The following is a 20,239-nucleotide window of genomic DNA, read 5'->3' on the forward strand; positions in this document are numbered from 1 at the left end:
CAAAACCTCCTTGTACCATGGGATACCAAACCCACTTAGGACATCAAGTCTCCTTGTACCATGGGATACCAAACCTCCTTCAAGTGGGTTTGGACACCAAGCCTCCTTGTACCATGCACTCTTGTGAAAACCCTTAGCTTCTGTATCGCTCCAAGGAAGCCTCCTTGTACCATGTATACCAAACCCACTTGGGACATCAAGTCTCCTTGTACCATGCACTCTTGAGGTCACTCTTAGCTCTTGTATCCTCCAACCTAGTGACCATGATTAGATCCTTTGTACTTGGTGTACCATAGACCACTTCAGACCTAGGTTTCAAAGGAGGAAGGCCCTTCTGCCCTTGTTCTTTCTTTAGGTCATTCTTTGATTTCTTCCAACTCCTTCTCAAGATGCTGCCATTCTGATGATTTCTCCTCTCTCGGAAGCTTGGTGGGTGACGGTTGTGGTGGTGCAAAACTTGAGACCGTTTCATCATTAGCGGCTTCCCTAAAAAACTCAAGCAAGGAGGCATGCTCAAAGAAGGTTGTCGGAAAGTCTTATTGCAATGGAGGGAAGTAATGCCTTCAAGAACCACCCCTTTATGACAGCATCATTAGGTGGGACCAATATCTTAACAGCCAAGATCCTCAACCTAGTATACATTTCAAAGATGCTCTTCCCAGCTTGGACTTTGTTGAGTAGTGCCATAAGTCTACCTCTCTCCACAGGACTAGGAACCGCCATGGCTGATGTGACACCTCTACCCACCCCAGTCCTAAAGTAATTGCAATAGTTGAGGGCCCTCCTATTGGAACAAGAGTTGGTGTGGGTACCATGATGGAGAGGCCATCGATGAAACAAGGACTCTTGGGGCTAATGATGTAGCCATAGGTGAAGAATACATAGAAGGTACTACTGGAGGTGCTAAAGGCACCACTAATGCAAATACAAATGGTGAGAACACAGAGGATGTGGATGTCAATGAGGATGCAAGAGTGGCTGAAAATGGAAAAGATGGAATGGAAGTCGTGTATGATGGGTAAGTAGTAGAAAAGGACAAAGAAAGTGGAAAGGGTAGTGTAGATGAGAGAGAAGATGGAACATTCATGGACAGTGCTAGGGACATGGCAGAAGAAAAATGAGAACTAAGAGGTGCGATGGATGTAGGAGCTAGACTTGACAAGAACCTGGGGTTAAGAATAACAAACGAAATAGCAGCTTAACCAAAATGCCATGTTGAGTCAGGTACTAAAGCGGTCACTAATCCCGTTGAAGTGGATGTCAATGAAGACATAGTTGGAAGAGAAGAAGGGATTTTATCTTGAACTTGATGAGTCCCCAAACTTTGTGCCTTCCTCCTTCACCTACTCTCCACTTTGAACTTCTTCTTCCCCGTCTTGGATTTGATTGCCACCACGAATTCAGTTGGTCCATGTTAATGAGAGATTCGATGACATTGCTAGCTTTGGCAACTGCTGGCTGCAGTAGGTCCACTTTGGCATGGGCTTGAGGACTTCCCAAATTTTCTTTGTATACGCAATGCTTCTTGTATCATATTTTCTCTACAAGAATCCTTCTCTCCTCTCTTCTCAAGTATCTTCTTGTTCTCCCATTTGCTCCCCCAAGGTTGTCAAAACTACTCGGCATAAGATCTCTCTCCCTAGGACCCTAGGATAATAGTGTGCAGTGTACCACAGTGATCACCATAAAAGGTCTGAGGTGAGGTTTGATCACATATGGGGGTGTTACTATAGACCAAAGGCCACTAGTTGAGGTAGTGTGTGCTACCTACAACTTTGGTATTGATGTGATGCTACTAGTGGTGGCGTTGTATCATATGGTATAGTGGAACGCCCATTGATGGTGCAACTATGAAATGGTCATGAAGTGGACTATGGTGCGGATGATGGTGCAAGTGCAAGTGCAAATGCAATATGGAACAAAACCAAAGGAAAAAGAAGAAATGAAACAAACACAAGGAAACAGCAATGCTCATGCTCATAAGAATCATGTCCAACAATGCTTATGCAAGAGAATAGAAATAAACAATAGGGTGACCAAGTCCGTCTTTCGGATAATACAGAGAGCTCTCACCAAAAACCCCAATATAGCCAGATGAGCTTGTAGCTCAAGCGTCTATCTCCACTCACACTCTCCTCCCTATCCCTGGACGAATGCTCATCCTTATGATGATCCCCCTCCCTCTTCACCCTCACCTTCACCTGGCTCCTTGCTCTGAAAATATTACTTGCTCTAATCATGATGATTAACATTTGGAATTAAGACAAGCTTTATGGATGCTGTGTTCCATCATTCACTTGGTATCAGCATTTTGATGGAAGCTCGCCAGCCCTCCTCGTTTCTCCTTTTCGCATTTCAGAACAACAGGGTCTCATGGCTCGGATTGTAACTAAAGAGAAACCTATGGAAGCATTTGCTAGTTTGATCGATGAGGCTGATGGTATTGTGCAGGGATTGAATATCAACCTACTGCTGAAACACAAGTATCCGAAGTTCAGTGTGAGGCACATCAGGGAGACATTGAGAAGGAAACCCTTTGGAAGGGATTTGTTTATTAAGTTTGTTTCTAGCATGTGTCATGTCGGTCTTGGGTAATCTTTGTGTACCTACACACACACCCCTTTGGACAAACCCCGAAGTACACAACACAATCAGTTGATCAACCAAAGGTGACCACAATCAAACCAAGTATGGGCCAACCAAACAGAGAGAACCATGACCAAATACAAGGCTGGGCCAAACACACAAAGACCAGCTACCACCAAAATTCACAGGGAGCCACCCCTGTGGAAGCAGTTAGGAACCATCGGCGCCGCCGCTGACACAAATTCCAAGTCGCACTTAATGCCACAATCCACCCTACACACACATTGGTCAGTATTTGGACATATAATGTACACACCTTGGTGGCCATTTTGGGGAGCATGCAGGAACCTTCCTAGGCATCATCTAGCAGGAGAAATATCTTCCTCAAGGAATGGAGAGGCTCGTTGTTCTTCTCAAAGTCCTCTGCAGGGTTGAGGTGGCAATTTCAGCCTCAACCTTTGATGTTTTTGAGCTTTTTAACAAGATCTTGATTAAGCCCTATCAGGATGCTTATTTCCTCATCCTTGCATGATGTATTCCTTCTTTGAGCCTTGCATGAGGAGTTTCTGTTGTACTTAATAGAAGTCATATAATTTTAAAAAAATCATCCTTAAACTTCCTTTATTTCTCAGAAAACTCAAAGTTTCATAAAATTTTAATCCAAAAATTAGTTTATATTCAATCTTAAACAGCTCTATTTTTATGATGGTAGGAGTGCAATATGCTGGGGAGGCACTTGTAGCTGTGAAGAGATTACAAAAGCTACTTGATTTGCCAGAAATAAATCGAGCTCTTGGAGACGGTAGCACTTGCAAGGTTTAGTCTTGAATATTTTGATCTCTATTGCACTCTTTGAAAGCAAAGTGCCTGCATGATTCTTTCATTTTGGTATTTTGACAACATCACAAATTACAGATGAAGCTTTTTGCAGAGTCTAGAAGTCAGTTTCAACCTTCCTTGAATTGTCACCCGAAGTTCGTACTCCATAAATTTTTGAAAAACTTTGTTCAAATAAAGTCAAAACGTGCCAAAGACTAAAGATGATTTATGTCTGTAGTACTTTGTTAGTGATTGTGTTGTGGATCTTTAAAGTGGAACCATCTCTAGCTAAAGTATACTCTCAAAATCGCTTCCCGCTTTTGTATGTGGGGGGGGGAACTCTTTTTCGTATACACAAAATTTTTATATTATAATATAAACCTGCAATTTGCCAAAAAAAAAAGAGTCAAAACTTCCAGATACTTTCCACGCTTTGCTCAAATGCTTCAGGTGTACTTTATGAGGTCAAATATCCCACTTCAGCTCATAGGACTATGACGTTTGTATGGGGATGCCTTGGTCTTTGATGTTCATTCTGGAGAAGAGGCCCCCCTTTTTTCACTACATGGCCAGAAATGCTGGGAAGTTTCAGCTCATCCTTAGAGGCTAGAAGCCCACAAAACACCTCATTGGGAGAAATTTCAAATTTTTGCTAACTTGCAGAAATTATTTTGGAAGAGAATCTAGAATCACTTGAGATAGAAAAATCACTCTTTTCTTTTGGATTTCTATCCATGGAGAAACTGTAGTGAACTAGTGGAGGTTCATGTTTGGGTAAGACTCTTCTTGTATTCATTACGTTTCTACTGAAGAGTCTATTCAGCATTGCTTCTGGGACTGTAGATAGGCAAGGACCATTTGGAAGGGGATCTCTTATCGGGCAGCTTATAATTGGAGGACTACTTTCCTTAGGGATTGGAGTGGCTCCCCATTTTTCTCAGAGTCCTCTATAGGATTGAGTTGGCATTTTCAGCCTCATCCTTGGATTTTTTCTACCTCTCTTGCATGAGCTTGGTTTGCCCCTTTTAGGGTGTTTTTTCTCATGCCTTGCATCAAGTACATCTCCCATGATCTTTACTCTTGGAGCTACTTTCATACTTAGTATAAGTCTTCTCTTCGATAAAAAAAGAAGGAATCATAGTAACCATTTGCAATTTGCATGATGGTATGTCTATTTGATTCCAAAGTATTGTCAGAGTCAATTAATTGCGAAAGAACCTCTCTGCCATGCAGGGGACTAAGAGCAAAGAAAAAATGTTTATTAACTCTATCCTACATCTGAATTGTATGCATGGTAGGAAAACTTAGTTCTCCATTCCAAAAGAAGCTACTGATGAGCCCTTCGTGCAGCAAAGTACTTCTAGACCTATGCATCTTAGGGTCTATTTTGCTCTTTTCTTATAGTGCTGTTGGCTATTGGTAGATATTCTTGTCTAAGTACATTCTGTCTCTTGGTCTTAGCAATAGAATTGTAAAACTCACTAGTAAAGAAGAGCTAAAGAAGAGCTGCCACCAAAGTTGGAGAGCAGACACCATCTTGCAAATAACAATTCCGTAAATTGACAAGCATCAATGACAACTACTCCTTTGCATAGAAAGCCTCTAGAATCCTGACACAGTCGAATAAGAAGCAGCATGTGGTCAAACTAGTAATAATCACTGGGAAGTGATATGACATAGAAACCCCATAGGTAATACAAACTATGCCACCTCTATGTAAAGCTCAATCATCAACATAACATGTTTCAATCCATGCATGTATGGGGATCAAACATCTCCTATTTGACAAGGAAAATAGGAGGGAAGAAGGTAAGGCATGAGAGAGGCATCATCAATCTAATGCTCCCAAAGAAAATAAAATCATCCTAGGAAGTTTTCTCAAGAGAGTGAATACCACCTTCCATTTGTTCTTTTACCTAGGGCAATTCATGGATCCACGAATCAGCAATAGGGATTGAAGAGAGCAACTCCTTCCAAAATAGGATCCTTTCCCCCATGTTGTTGGGGGCATAAATCTTAAGAAATCCTATCTTGACTCCATCAATCAAAAGAATAAAACACTATTCTCTATAATGTCATGGCCATAGGAGATAGAATGGTGGCTGAAGCCGAAATCCATGTTCCCCATCTGGTGCCAAGTGGTAGACCAAAAATTACAACTAGAAACCAATTTACTTGACTTCCTACAATCCGTATCATCCAATTTTTGATCCGTGAGAAAGAGAACATCAACGTGTCCCCTTGAAACACCTAGTTCAAGTTGATTATGTAAAAGTTATCTTGGCCTCAATGAGGAATAATGCCAAGGCCTTGAATGTTCCAGCTAGTAATCCTCATCAGTAAGAGAAAGAGGCTCGGAGCTTCTTACTAACCTAGTGGTGGAAGAATCCTTCCATGAGTGCTGGATCTTCTGGCATGAGTAAGGGGGAGGATATCTGCTGGAGAAAGAAAGACAACCTCTTGCTGTCCAGTGGAAGGAGAAGGAGACCTTCCATCCACTGCATAATACAGGGTTAGAACAGTAGGTGCGTGACAGGCCTTTAGGAGACTTCCAAAGGATCAGAGACTCTTAGCAGTTGGCCACCTCAGAGGGAGTGCAGTCAGGATACAGCAGATAGAGGCAGCCATTCCGGCAGAGTGGATAGACACAGATGACTTGCCGATCATAGAGTCCACTTGGTGGGGAGGATTCTCAGGGACGGGCATTCCTTTACAAGTTATTGCCCTGCAGGATGGACATGAGGATACCCTAGTCTTTGATGTTCAGTCGAGAGGCAGACTTACTAGATCTTCTGATGATATTCTTTTGGAGGTTTCCTTTTAGCCTGTCAGGATTGCAGGTTTCATGGAGTGGGGCATGGACTCAAAGTGTTATCTGGACCCCGATCCTCTTCTCCTTGTGCTGGGGTCTTGGAGACTCTGGTTATACGGTGGTTCCCCTATTAGGTTCCTGCAGTGGGACCTAGGGGAGTGGGAATGGATTGATGAGGGGCACTAAGAGTAGAGCATCCCCTTCTTTCATTATATAGTCAGAAATGACCGTGTAAGAGATTACAAAGATATGGTGTTGTAGGCATAAAGTCAACCCTATGGTTGACCAGTAGTACTTGGGTACTTTTTTTTTTTGCACAAAAAGTAGTGCTAGTTATATTACTTGAAAGCAAGAGTACAAGGAGGCCTAAAGGCCAGCGGGCTGCAATCACAAAATGGATACAGCCCGAGGAGCCAAAATGCTAATTACAAGCCTCTCAGGGCATAATCATCGGAGAGTGGACAAACATCCACGGTGGGGGGGCGTAATGCCACTGAAGACTCTGAGTAGAGTGCTGGAAGAACCACTCCCGGTGGTCCTAGTCACGAAGGAAATGCCGTCTCTTTTCCTTCCCTGCCCGGGACTCCCCCTGAATCTGATCCCATTGACCCTTGAGCGTGTGAACGATCGTGCTCCAAATGTCTACTAGGGTTTGGGTGGCAGAAGAAGTCTGATCTCCTACGGTCTGCGCACATCTGGAAGTCCAGATATGCCAGCCTGCAATGCTCCCTATGATCTCCCAAACTGGGTGCCGAGTCATCGATCTTGCATCTATCTCTATCAGATGCCAAGAGAAGCTGTCCATGTATGCCCAGGTGGCCTGCGTGATGAAGAAGACGGGATCCTGTCCAGAGAACTCATAAGCCAAGTGATGTCCCATCTCAGTGTTGCACCAGCAAACAGCTCCCCAAGTGATCGGGTGCAGCTCTCGGGTGCAGCCCTCGCTAAGATCCCCATGACTCCCTTCCAAACTGTTTGCGCATGCGAGCAGCTCCAAAGGCAGTGTTTCAGGGACTCCTCCTGAAAACACATCTGGCAGTGCCCCTCCTGCCCCATCTGCCTCAGCCAGCTGCCAACTAGTAGCCCCTTGTGTGCCACCATTCAAAGGAAGTAAGAGATCTTCCTCGGCCGCCAGCTAGCCCAAAGAGTCTTCCAGAAAGTGTGAAGAAAGACCAGAGATATCCCCTGGGCATACCAACTATGTGCTTGTGTGGGTAGCCCGTGCTGGAGAGCCCCAAGAGCACGCCTACCCGTACGCGCACTGTAAGAGAAGAAGGGGGTAGGGTTCTCTGAGGTCTCCAATGGTGGCCAGCGCCACTCCCCTGGGTCCCACTCCACCTCTGTCAAGGAACGGCCCTCCCATATCCAGAGTCTCCAATCTTGGTCCTGCATAATCGGGGGGTCTATATGCCACGTCTTCCCTTGCAGCCCTACAATGCGAAGGCGCTGCCAGGGAAGCTGGAGGTCGATCACGGCCTCTCTGTTCTGTAGGCGGCTATCATCGGCGACGGAGAAGAAGTGTATCGAGGAGTCCGAGAAAAGGCCTGCAACCACCAAAGGAATGCCCCGTGGAGTGAACTGTCCTAGCCACCTCTCATCTCCCGGGAAGAGCTGTCCCCGGTGACCATGGGAATCCTCCAACCTGCAGGAATGGCAGCATCAATCTCCGCTCGCCGAGCCTGGATCCCACGTGCCGTACCTACTCCTGCTACCAGCTCGCCTAGGCTCAGCTGGCTGTAGACATCCCTCCAAACCCGGAGCGAACGCGCGGGCCCATGCGCCCAGAGCGCCCAAGGGATATGGGATCTCTCTCCAAGCTGGCGACCTATATCATCTGACACCTGGCTACTCCAGATCAGGGGCTGTCTGTCTATCTCCTCTCGGCAGCTAGGGGGAACCTGGGAGAGGCTGTGTCGCAACTTCCTCCAGACTGAGACGAGGCTACGGAGGAAGGGGGAATGGGGCTGAGTCAAAGGGACAGAAGTGAAGATCCACCGGATAGATGGCTGCCAAACACCCCCTCTCTAGGGGGTACACACGCTGAGACCATGCTGTAGCAAGAGCTTCCACGTCTGCCCTCTTGGGGTCAGACCGCAGATGACTAACTTGCCAAGTAGTGCCTGACTCCGCAGTTCTGGATCTATGATGCCGAGGCTGCTCTCTGTCTGGGGGAGAATGACCATCTGCCAGGCGACCCTGGCTCTGGTGGTGCCAGAACCGTCTGAACCAGACCATAGGAAGTTTTGCACCAGTCTCCTCAACTGGGCTACACATGATCTCGAGAAACACCAGCAAGAGGCCACATACCAAGCAGTGGCAAGAAGGACCTAGTTGACCACAAGGGCCCTGCCTGCCAAGGATAGCCGAGCCGTGCTCCAGAAAGCAAGCTTCCGTCGTATGGAGGCTAGGACCGGCAAGAACTGCTGAGCCGGCGTGATGTCCAGGCCTACCTGGAATCCCAGGTAACGTGTCGTCTGTCCTCTAGGGATCCAGCGAAACCCCAGGAAAATACCCCACTGTGAGCTGGCTCCCGGATCCGTAAGAAAACCAACTGATTTATGCCAGTTGATTTTCGCCCCAGCCGCAAGGCAAAAAATCTCTAGGGACAGTCTCACTCGCTCCAGTGACTCGACATCATCCTGCACATATAGGGCTGTGTCGTCTGCATACTCGGAGTCCAAAAGTTCTGCATCGTCTCGAATAGGGAGACGCATCCCGCGAAGACCAGTGGTACGGGCTCGAAGGAAGTGGGTCATGGCCTCCGCAAAAAATAGGAAGAGGTAGGGCGCTAGTTGACAACCCTGACGCACCGAGCGCTCGAGTGTGAATCTCTCCCCCATCCTGCTGCTGATGATAACCCGACTGGAGGCCGACCTGTAGAGGCTAGCAATACCTCTGATCCACTCGTTCGGGAAACCGAACTGAGAGAGTGTACCTTCCAAGACGGACCAGTCTACCCTGTCGTACGCCTTCTCAAAGTCGAGAAGGAGTATGGCAAGGTGCTGGCCACTATGCTAGGCCCATTCCATCGCCTCTGAGAAAGTGAAAATGTTGTCCAAAACGCTGCGATCTTGGACAAAACCAGTCTGGGTGTCATGAATCAAGTCGTGTAGCAGGGGGCGGATGCGGCTACTGATCATCTTGGCGAGGATTTTGTAGGTGGTCGGGAGGAGGGTGATAGGGCGCCATTGTCTGATCTCCTGACGGTCCCCCCCTTTGGGGATGAGGCAAATCAAGCCTGTCACAAGGCTCTCTAGCATCTGTCCGCCGCTGGAGAAGATATGCTGGAAGGCTGCGAGCAAGGGCCGGTGGATCTGCTCCCAAAAGGTGGTGAAGAAAGCTCTGGAGAGGCCATCCTCACCTGGGCCTTTCTGCCCATCAATAGCGCTCACCGCATCCTGCATCTCCACCACGTTGAAAGGGGCGAGAAGGGAGTCACTCATGCTAGGCTGCACGAGCCGCGGTGTAGACCTCCACACCTCCGCCCTGCATAGGCGGCCACGAGGGTTTGGGGACTCCTGTTGGAACAATGATCTGTAGAAATCTGTCGCCAAGTCCCAGACCTCGTCTGGATTTGTCCTGACACTACCATCCTACGCCCTAAGAGAACGGAGCTGTTCCCCTGCTGACCTCTGTCCATGAGTCCTGAAGAACTCTCTGCACATCCTGTCGCCTTTCCTAGCCCAGAAGGACTTGGAAGCATGAAATGAGAGCTCTAAGAGACGCTGGGTGATCTCCTCTAGCATGGCTCGGGCCCGAACCTCCTGCTGTCTGAGCTCCTCAGAGACTGGAGAAGACTGCTGCATTCGCTGAATTGAAGCGAGATCTCGTCTGAGACCCCTCTCCTTCACCCAACACTGCTGCCTGACCTGAATCGCCTCCTGCTGACAGATGAGGCTAGACTCAGCAAGCACCTGAGCTACATGTACTGCCATATCCCCGGTGGGATCCCAATCCTGCTCCCATAGGTCCACTATCCTACTGTGAACCACTGTTCTAGAGTAGATGGAGTCTGAGATCCGGCATGAGCGTGGAGGTGAGGAGTGAGAGGCTGAGTCCACGACTAGGATGACTGGGGCATGGTTGAGAGTGTCATCCCTGGAACCACTCCTGACTCTCCACCTCTGCCAAGCGCCCAATCGTTGACATAAAAACGGTCCAGCCGCTCCAAAAGTCTGCCTTCCTCCCTTCTGTAACCCCAGGATAAGTCCAGACTCCCTGTCCATTTGCAAAAGAAAGGCTCCCTCCAACTGTCCCGACCTCCCACTGCGAATAGGAAGGAGTCCCAATCTGCCTGCTCTGCGTGAGCTATACCAAGGAACTCTGGGCCCCGTCCCTGTTGATCCTCTAGGGTCTCAAGGTTGTTGAAGTCCCCTCCTACAATCCAAGAGTCCATCTCTGGCAACAAGTCTGTCAAGGATCTCCAAAAAGCGGCTCTCCGTCTGAGATCGGTTGGGGCATAGATATTGAGGATGCCGATATGGGATCCCTCAATATTCAAGCCCACCCAAAGCGCACGTCCTGGGATCAGAGTGCCAAAACCACACACATGCTAAACTAGAGAAGCGTCGATGGAGGTACAGACACTCCCGCTCCTCCCTTGCTCGCCAATCGAAGGTTCCCGGTAGGTGTGGGAGCGTCCTGTGAGGACCTTCCCACAATTACTGGTCTGAGAAGCCGAAAGCTTGTGTTCCTGCAGTAGGAGCACACCTACCCTTCCCACCAAGGCTAGCTGGAGCTCCTGTCTGAGCACCATCTTCCTGGGGCCGCGGGTTCGTGATGAGTGGAACCCATTGACGTTCCAAGAGATAATGCGTATACTCATGAGGAGGGAAGGTGGGCCACAAACAGCTGTCTGCTTGCGGTCGATGTCGAAGTGGTCGGAGGATGTCCAGTGTGCAAACGAAGGCGCTTCTGTGAGGGTTTCGAAGGAGAGGCTGGATCATCGGACCCATCCTCTAAAACCTTCAGCAGCGGGGAGAGGCCCTTCGTCCCGTGGTGGTAGGCTCTCTCTAACCAGCTCGATACCTCTGCCAGGGAAATACTGTAGAAGCCCGCTACATTTGAGGTCCTCCACGAGCGGAGCCCTTCCGCGTAGGCCCACTCCAGAGGTGGCCGAATAATGACGAACGTCACCCTCCTTCCATTGCTGTGGCGCCATCGCAGACGAACGTCACCCTCCTTCCATTGCTGTTGAAGAAGCTCCGCTGCTCTGCTACGGATCCAGTCCTGCACCTGCTCCTGGGATTGATCTCGTATCGTCTCCCAAACATTTTCATTCGTCCATTGCTCATTCCCTTCACTAGAGATAGTGAAGAAATAGCTAGGACCATCGTGAGGGGCAAGGACGGACACCTTACCCTCCGCCCCCTTGCGGAGGAAGAAGATGCTGATGTCTAGGCATGCAGGGAAGGAGCCAATACCCGCTGCATCCAAATAATCCCAAGGTCCTGCTCGATAAAACTCCAATGGAAGAGCTCTAGGAGCAGCCCTTGGGCGTGGGGACGAGGATGAGGAGTTTGAACCAGAGAGAGGGGTGCTGGCCATCTGCGGGGAAGGGCCTCTCCCCTCCGCCGGGCCAGGAGGGATAGGCGCGGGTGAGGTCTGTGCTGGCTTCAGGGCTGCAGGTGGCTCAGGCAGAGGGGGGGGTTCCGTCTGGGTCATGCTCGAGGAAGAGAGTGGAGCGGAAACCACCGATGCTGGAGGGGATCCTGGAGGGGATGGGGGTCGGGGGATCGAGGAGGAGGGGGGAGGGGAAGGAGGGCGGGGTGAAGGATGAGGGGGAGGCTGGCTGATCTTCTCCTTTCCCTTCTCCTTCCCCTTACCGGGCTGCTGATGAGCAGTGACCACAGGGGGGGGCTCTTGCTGAAGATGGGCAGGCTTTTTGGGTCCTGCTTTGGTTCCCTTCCGTTTTCTTTTGACCTCCGTCCAGCCTTGTCCTTCGGGAGGGGGTGTCGCTGACTGGTGGGGGGGATCCTGAGTTGCTTGAACGAGGGCCTTCTGAGGTTCTGTACCCGTGAAGCGAGGGCAGGAACGCGCCTGGTGCCCGAAGCCATGGCATCTCAGACACTGATTTGGGCAACCAGTGACCAGAATGCGCTGCGTCACCACACCTGTGTCCGTCTCAATCTTGAACTCCGAGGGGATGCTCTGCGGATCGAGGACTGTCACTTTGACACGTGGCACCCCTTGGGCTACTGCCGCATCAATGTAGGTGTCTTGCATAGGCCAGCCAAAGTGCGCCCCCAGGTCCTTGATGATCGGGCAAAGCTCGGTTGCGAGACCTGGGAAGATAAGGGTAACTGGATGGTGAGGAATGCGAAAGCGGGCATCGAAGTCCGCTACACTGAAACCCCTATACCATGGGACCATGAGGATGATCTTCCCACCCACAGAAGTAGGGGATCGCCTGACCATGTCGCTCGCAGCCTGTGCTGAGGAGAGCTTGAGCCAGAAGATGCCACGTCCCATGAGTGCAACCTCCTCGATGTGACTGTCCTCAAGGTAGAGGGTGGACTCTGCAACCAGTCCCTGATGTCTGCTTGTGAAGGGGAGTAGCCAATGACTCTCCCATAAACAGATGTCTGGGAGAAGTCTGTGGCGGCCTGCTTCACCAAGGAGACCTGGTGCTCTGTCAATGTTATGCGATAGGCTGATGGAGGGTGGGGGTCCGTCTGGGCCACCGGTTCCGGGCACGTGGTCGCCATATCGCACTGACTAACTACGAACGCTCCAAGGGCGGGGGAAGGAGAAGGAAACGGAAGAGGCGGGGATGGGGAATTGAGGCGGGGGAGGGAAGAGGGAGGGATGGAGAGGTATGAGGAAGCGGGGGGGGGAGAGAGGTGGTGACGAAGGGGCGGGTGGCGGAGGAGAAAAAGGGGGGGGGGCGGCAGTGCAGCGCAGGGGGGGTGAGGGGGAAGGGGGAAGGGGAGGTGTGGCAGCGCCGCACGAGAGGGGGTGGGGAGGAGAGGTGAGGAAGGGAGGGAAGGGGGGGGGTAGCGTAGCGCCGTAGCGGGGAGGGGCAGGAGGGGGGAGGGGGGGGGTAGCGCAACGCGAGGGGGGGGAGGCGGGTGGGGGAGCTGAGTGCGGAGAGGGGGGGTGCGGAGAGGAGAGGGGAGGAGCGGAGCGAGGGGGGAGAGACAGGCGGGGAGGGGAGGAGTGGAGCGGGGAAGCGGGGGCGAGCGGAGCGTGGAGAGGGGGGAGGAGCGGAGCGACGGGCAGAGGGGGAGGAGTGGGGGGCGGAGGGCCGCGCAGGGGCGGCAGTGAGGGAGGAGGAGGAGGGGAGGGCCGCGCAGCGCGAGGGGGTGGTAGACGGGAGCGGAGGAGGGGAGGGAGTTCGCAGGAGCTGAAATTCTCTAGGATACATTCCCTGATCATTCTACTTGGGTACTATATATACCAAGTACTTGTATTGTTTCATTTGAACATTTCTATTGGAGCTTTCTTGTGTGTGTACTCTTGCTCACTTGTGTTCACAACCTGTCTCCACTTTGTTCCTACATTTGGTATCAGAGCGCTTTCGTCTCTAGAGCCCATTCCCACGCTTGCTTCCAGACTCCTGCAAGCTTGGTGCTCCAGTGCGCGTTCCTAGTTCTCACATTCAGCTCTCCAGCTTTTGTTTGAGGTAGCTCCAACAGTCCAGTGGCTGTTTTTTGACCTTTTGAGGTCTGATTTCAACGTTTTTTGAAATTTTAGAGCTGCCCGCATACAAACAAATCTGTCCTGTAGTATTTCAGGCGATTCTTATTTTTAATTTTCGTACAGTTGTACAGACGTCTGTACAGTCCATATGGACTTGTCCGTATGGTTGCACGACAGTGCCGCGACTCCGTACAACTTGTCAGATACTGATTTCGAGCCCGTACAACTTGTTAGAAGGCGATTCGAGCAGTTTTTGGATGTTTTAGGGCGTTTTAGCTTAGATCTGGACTTTTTTCAGCTCCAGTCTCTCTCGGGTGTGTTGCAGCAGCTCCAGGCTCTTCTCTACACATGTGTTGTGTTCAGAAGTACTCCCGACAGCTTCATTTAGCTCCAAACAGCTCACTTCAGCTCCTTTGTCATCTCCGGCTTGCCCACACAGTCAGTGGACTGTTTTGTAGGTGTTTCGGGCCAAGGTGCACTTTCAGTAAATGTTTTGAGCTGTGTATTTCGCTTCGGGACTGTTTTTGCAGTCCATACTCTTGCACTCTCAGGTGCATTTGCAGATACTCTACATTGTTGGGTGCATTTGCAGTTACTTTACAGTTGTGGATGCTTTTGAGCTCCGTTAAAAGCATTTGAGCACTTGTGGGTGCGCTCTTTCAGATTTAGGTTGTGCATTTTCAGCTTGGGATTGCACTTCAGATTGCAGCAGAGTGCAGTGATTAGTTGATGCCATTTTTACAGTGATTGCATTGTGCAGTCAGCGGCATTTCAGAGCATCCAGTCGTACTTTGCATTTACAGCCAGTATTAGTTTGGGATTTGCAAGCACATTTGCAGCTAGTTGCACTTTTGGGACTTGCAGTTTTTTTTTGCAGGTACATTTGCAACTTGTGGGTATCCCATTTTGCATCATGTCGACCATTTCAGACAATTTTGGCAATTTGTCCGAGGGTGACAAGCTGGATGGACCAAACTATGCCTTGTGGTCATTCATGCTTAAGAACATCTTGGTTGGTAAGGGCTTCTGGGATATTGTTAGTGGGAATGAGGTGAGGCTAGTAGGCTCATCGACATCCAACACGGCTTCTTTGGATCAGACTACAGGCAACAGCAGACTGCTACAGTCCCTCCTGCTAGTCCCATAGCATCGACAGAGGAGCAGAAGAAGTTTGATCGCCGCAGTGCCCAAGCGATGTTTTTGATTGCCACAAAATGTGAAGAGGCACATTATGATGACTATCAAGTTGTGCAAGGATGCAAAGGCAGCATGGAAAAGATTGGCAAACATGTATCATGTTAAGAATGAGGCAAGGGCCATTGCCTTGACAAATCAGCTCAAGGATCTCGAGATGCAGGAAGGCTAGGCCATCACTGATCCATCACTGATCTACGTGATCAGCTCGCAAGTATTGATGAGGAAATAGAAGACAAGAAGCTTGTCTCTATTACTGTCAATAGCTTAGCATCCTCATATGGCACATTCGTCACTTCATTGACCATTGTTCTCAGGGCAGCTCCACTCTCGTTCGATGAGTTAGTTGCGCTTTTGTTGCAGGAAGAGGAGAGATGCTCAAATTTTGCCAAAGCCTCTTGTCAGGGTGAGCAAGCGCTTGCCATGGGTGGAAAGGGCAAATTTCAGAAAAAGTTTGAGCCAAAACACAGCCATACAACTCAGCCCAAGGAGGGGAATGCAAGCAGTTGAAGCAAAAATCAGAAAAAGGGCAAATGCAATTATTGCGAGAAGCCAGGGCATTACATTGCAGAGTGTCAGAAAAGGATTACCAATGAAAAGAAGAGGCAAAGGGACAGCTCTAGCAATAATTTTGTTGCCCCCACTGAAACTCATGCTTCAGATACACACGGTGAAGCTCATCTTGCCCAAGGTGATAGAGATTTTATGTTTGCTGCATTCAATGAGAAGATGGATGCCAGGGGGGATTTGAATGCTGAAAATCAATCAGGGGATGCTTCCCTTTGTCATGACAAGAGAAATCACTAATCTGTGATTAGTAGACATGGAAAACATTATTATATATTATACGCCAATGGTGTAACATGTATTTGTATTTATGATGGACACCGATCGATTTGTTATGGCGGTGGATCATCTCAGTAGATAGGACTAGTCAAGTTGGAGCCACTACTTCAGACGGCATCGAATTTGGACATGTGATACTTATTCTATTAATAAAAATGTGCACACACGTGTCTAGGTCCTAGGGGCAATAGGAAGGGAAGGGTGCATCAAGGTGAATTGAATGGTAGATGCATGGGTCATAGGCTAAGGTAGGTGTAAATGGAAAGATGGAACTTGAGTGATCTCAAGGGACATGAATGAAAGGGTATCACCCTTTCATTGTGAATCTCACGTAGCATTCTTCATTTCACCTTGCATTCATCTGCCATCTCTCTCACACCTTGCATGTAGGTCAAAAAAAATAGAAACAAGTACTCTCACGAGGGCACTCTTCCCCATTGGAGGGCCAATCGGCATTCAAATTCTGCATGCATTGCACACATTTGCATTCTTGAGAAAGTTGGTTCTTCACACCCTTGTTGCAAGTGATACATGGTATATCGACAGTGGTGCTACTAAGCACATGACTCCTCGCCAGGAGTGGTTTGAGAGCATCACACCTATTCATGGCAGATAGGTTACATGTGCCAATGATGCTTCTCAAGACATCATCGGAGTTGGGCACATTCCTATTCAGCTTGATAATGGGAAAGTTAAAGTATATCCGAGATGTTTGGTATGTTCTAGATTTGAGGCAAAATCTGATTTCAGTTTCAAACATTGCCCATGATCAACATATGTTGGTCGAATTTCAGGATAACCAATGCAGGATCAAGGATCCAAAGAAAGGGTATGAGGTTGTAGCAACAGGCACATATAACAGAGGCTTATACAAGCTTGATGCTCAGCCTTATGATCAGAAGGTATTGGCTGTAGCAAACACTTCCCAGGCTGATGTTTAGACATGTCCATCACAAGGCATTGTCCTACTTGTACAACAATAATATGACTCAGGGAATGCCAAAATTACAGCAACCAGCAAATGAAGTGTGTGAGGGGTGTGCACTTGGCAAATTGCATCGCTTGCCATTCAATAAACAAGGTAAGAATCGGGTCAGGGCAACCAGAGTGTTGCAGATAGTGCACAGTGATGTATGTGGCCCCATGACTATTTCCATGCATAGAGGAGAGGAGCAAGGTACTTTGTGACCTTTATAGATGACTTCTCCAGGTTCACATGGCTTTTTCTCATGAAGGAAAAATTTGAGGTGTTCTATTGGTTTCAGGAGTTCAAAGCTATGGCTGAGAACCAACCAATTCTAGAATTGGAACACTCAACTCAGATAGAAAGAAAGAAAGAAAGTTTATTAAAGTCTTCGGAAGACCGATGGGTCTATGGGACTGTGAAAATCTTGATACAACGAGCTGTGGTAGTGGAGCTACTAAACGAGCGTCCATACCAATGCAAAATGCAAAATGCAAAAAATGCAGAATGGCAGTACTAAGTCCTAAGTACAACATAGTCATGTCGGTGGTCGACTATATATCAATCTCAGCATCATCATCAATATCATCATCATCCCCAGCAACAGCAAGATATCAGGATGGATGAGGCAGTGGAGGCATGAAGTCGGCAATAGAGCGCTGTCGGCCACTCAGAGGTGCGCTCCTGGCACGTCTCTTGGTCGTAGCTCTACGTCTAACCAGGGCTACTGTGACCCCCGTCGGTCGGCGGGCTCCAACTCTAAACAAGGAGGGGATGTCTCCAAGTGTGATCTATGTGTCGACCCTCTGTCTGAGTTGTCGGGTCATGGGCTCCAGGCCACGGTCATGTCGAGGCCTCGTCTCGTTGGGGTCCATGTGATCTAGCTGAAAAAACTCCGTGATAGAGCTCTGAGAGGGATCAACCGAGGAAGAAGTCTGTTCTTGTCTCCGTGCTCGGAGTATCCTCTTGCGGTGTCTAAGTGCCTCATGAATGAAACCTGCCAAATACCGCTGGTCTGGGTAGGAGAGGAAATGGGCTAAAATCCCATAGCTATCTCTGAAGAGGCAGTGGAAACGTCCTCGGATCTCATAGTACACAGGACACCTGAAGATGAAATGCTCCTCTGTCTCAACCTCGTGTATGTCACATAGTGTGCATATGCGCCGCTCCCTGGGTAGTCACTCTGCTCTGCCGCTCTCGATGCGAAGTCTGTGTGAAGAGACCCGGAACTGCCCAAGAGAGATCCTCATCGAGTGGGGTAGGTGAATCTGTGTGTATCCTGGTGGGTCAATGAAACCCTCCGCTGTGATATGTAAGAAGTGATCTCTGTAGAAGCTAAGCTTCACTGGGAGTTCACTTGGTTCCAACCAGGTCTGAAAAGTGTGTAGCTATAGTAGATCCTCATGGATAACCTGGTTGACCTCGTGTGATAAGAGGGGAGAGAACGGAGCATCCATGCTATACTGGAAGGGAGGTAGTCTATCCATGTGGAGCCCCAGTCGCTCAAACCATCTCTCTGTACGTGCATACTAGCACCTCTGATCTCCTCCTGCTGCAAGTGCCATAGAAGAGGATAAAGCTATCCATGGTAGCCTGCTACGCCCCGAGGTATAATCCCCATATTCCCTAACTCGATACAGATATGTGATGACCTGTAATGCAGCATCTAGCTATAAAAGGGGTGACCCAAACTCAGCCTGAATAATCTGGTGAGGAACGGATGACTTACCACGAATCATCCGTGATAGCATGAGAACTTGTAGCCGCTCCACACGGGTCCACTCTGTATCCAACAAGTCTGGTGGCCAACAAGGACTGTCGTACATCCCCGCTGGGCGAGCCAAGGAGTCAAAAAGCAACCCCTTGGTGTGTGGATCCTAAAAGTGTGAGCGGAAGCACTGCCTCTCTAGCCTGGCCAATGAGGCATACCCTCTACTCAAGCGTGCCTGCATCGCGGGTCTCATAGTGAAGCTCGGTCCGGAGAAGATAACCCCAAGATAAGTGTATGATGAAACTATCTCAATAGATGACCCCACAAATGTGAACTGCTCCTGACGCATGATGGCTCGAGATGTATTGAAGATCATGACCTTGGTTTTACCCAGGTGACCTTCAAATCATGAGACTCACAAAAGGACTGTAGTGCGTCTAGGTGTCTCTGAAGCCCCTCTGCTGAGGAAGACAAGAGAGCCACGTCATCTGCATAGAGCAAAATCTGGATCAGCGTGCCCGCAAGAGAGCAACCTACACCCCCCTATGTCTGCATCACTGTCTCAAGCTCGTCAATGTAGAGGCCAAACAAGGTAGGCGACAAAGGACACCCTTGTTTGACCCTGATGGTACTCATGATCTCGTCTATCCACCTGGATCCTACCCGAACTCTGCTAGAAACTCTCTTGTAAAGTGCCATGACAGCCCAAATGATCTCTTGGTCATAACCCAAGTCCTGTAGGCGCCGTATGAGGCAGGCTCTCGGATGCCTTGCGAGAATCCACAAAGCAACAATAAATCCTATGCTTCTGTGATCTCACCTCCTCGATGATACATCTGAGCGTCAGAATGTGGTCCATGGTTCCATGATCACGCCGGAATCCGGCCTGTCTTGCTACTCTGAGTCCTTGACAATCTGCAAGTCTGCTAACCTCGGAGTCAAGTACTGATGCATAAATCTTGGACATGACATGTCCAATCATAATGGTCCTATAGTTCTCCGGGCTCATGGGATCCCCTGCCTTGTGGATAGGTGAGATAGTGTTAATGGTCCAAGTGTGTGGAAATCCCAAACAAACCGCTTCATTAAAAAGCTTTGCTAAGGTCGGGGCTAGGAGGTTAATCCCATCTGCAATGAACTCAGTGCATAGTCCCTCATGATCCTTCGCTTGGCCATTGTGAAGTTTCATTATAGCATCCTTTACCCCTCCTCTAGTGAAGAGGGTGCAGGATGTGGGACGAGGCATGTGTGAGAGGCTAGGGACTGGCTGATTTGGGATGTCATAAAGTGAGCATGCATAATCAAACCAGATCTGGGTGTCAGTGAGTGGCGGAGGGGACCGTCCTTCTAGAAATCTCCGCCAGAAGTCCTTAGAGTTGTTACTAAACAAAATGTTCAGTAGCTCCTCCTCGTTTCGACGAACGAAGTCTAGTTTCTTCCTTCGTACCAGTCTACGGTATTCACGTAGCGTATCTTGTGCGCTCGGAAGACTGTTTTTGGTTTCGAATCTGAGTTGACGACGTAAGGCCTTACACTCATCATTGTACCAACTATTACAGGGTACGGTTCCAGGGGGTGGTGGGCGGGTGGAGCAGGTGGTGTGGGGAAAGGCGTGAATGGCAGCCTCGTGGGTAGTGAGCGGGTGACAAGGGTAGCACAATCCTCT

At 49.1% G+C, this 20,239-nt stretch overlaps 1 pseudogene; it reads left to right on the forward strand.

Moving 5' to 3' along the window:
* Positions 1-20,239, forward strand: part of LOC147888992 (uncharacterized) — a 341,849-nt pseudogene that overhangs the window by 66,983 nt on the left and 254,627 nt on the right.

Source organism: Dipteris shenzhenensis, chromosome 21, assembly GCF_047967505.1.
Source record: "Dipteris shenzhenensis isolate YYH24624 ecotype China chromosome 21, Dip_SZ_1.0, whole genome shotgun sequence".
In the NCBI taxonomy this organism is placed as follows: domain Eukaryota; kingdom Viridiplantae; phylum Streptophyta; class Polypodiopsida; order Gleicheniales; family Dipteridaceae; genus Dipteris; species Dipteris shenzhenensis.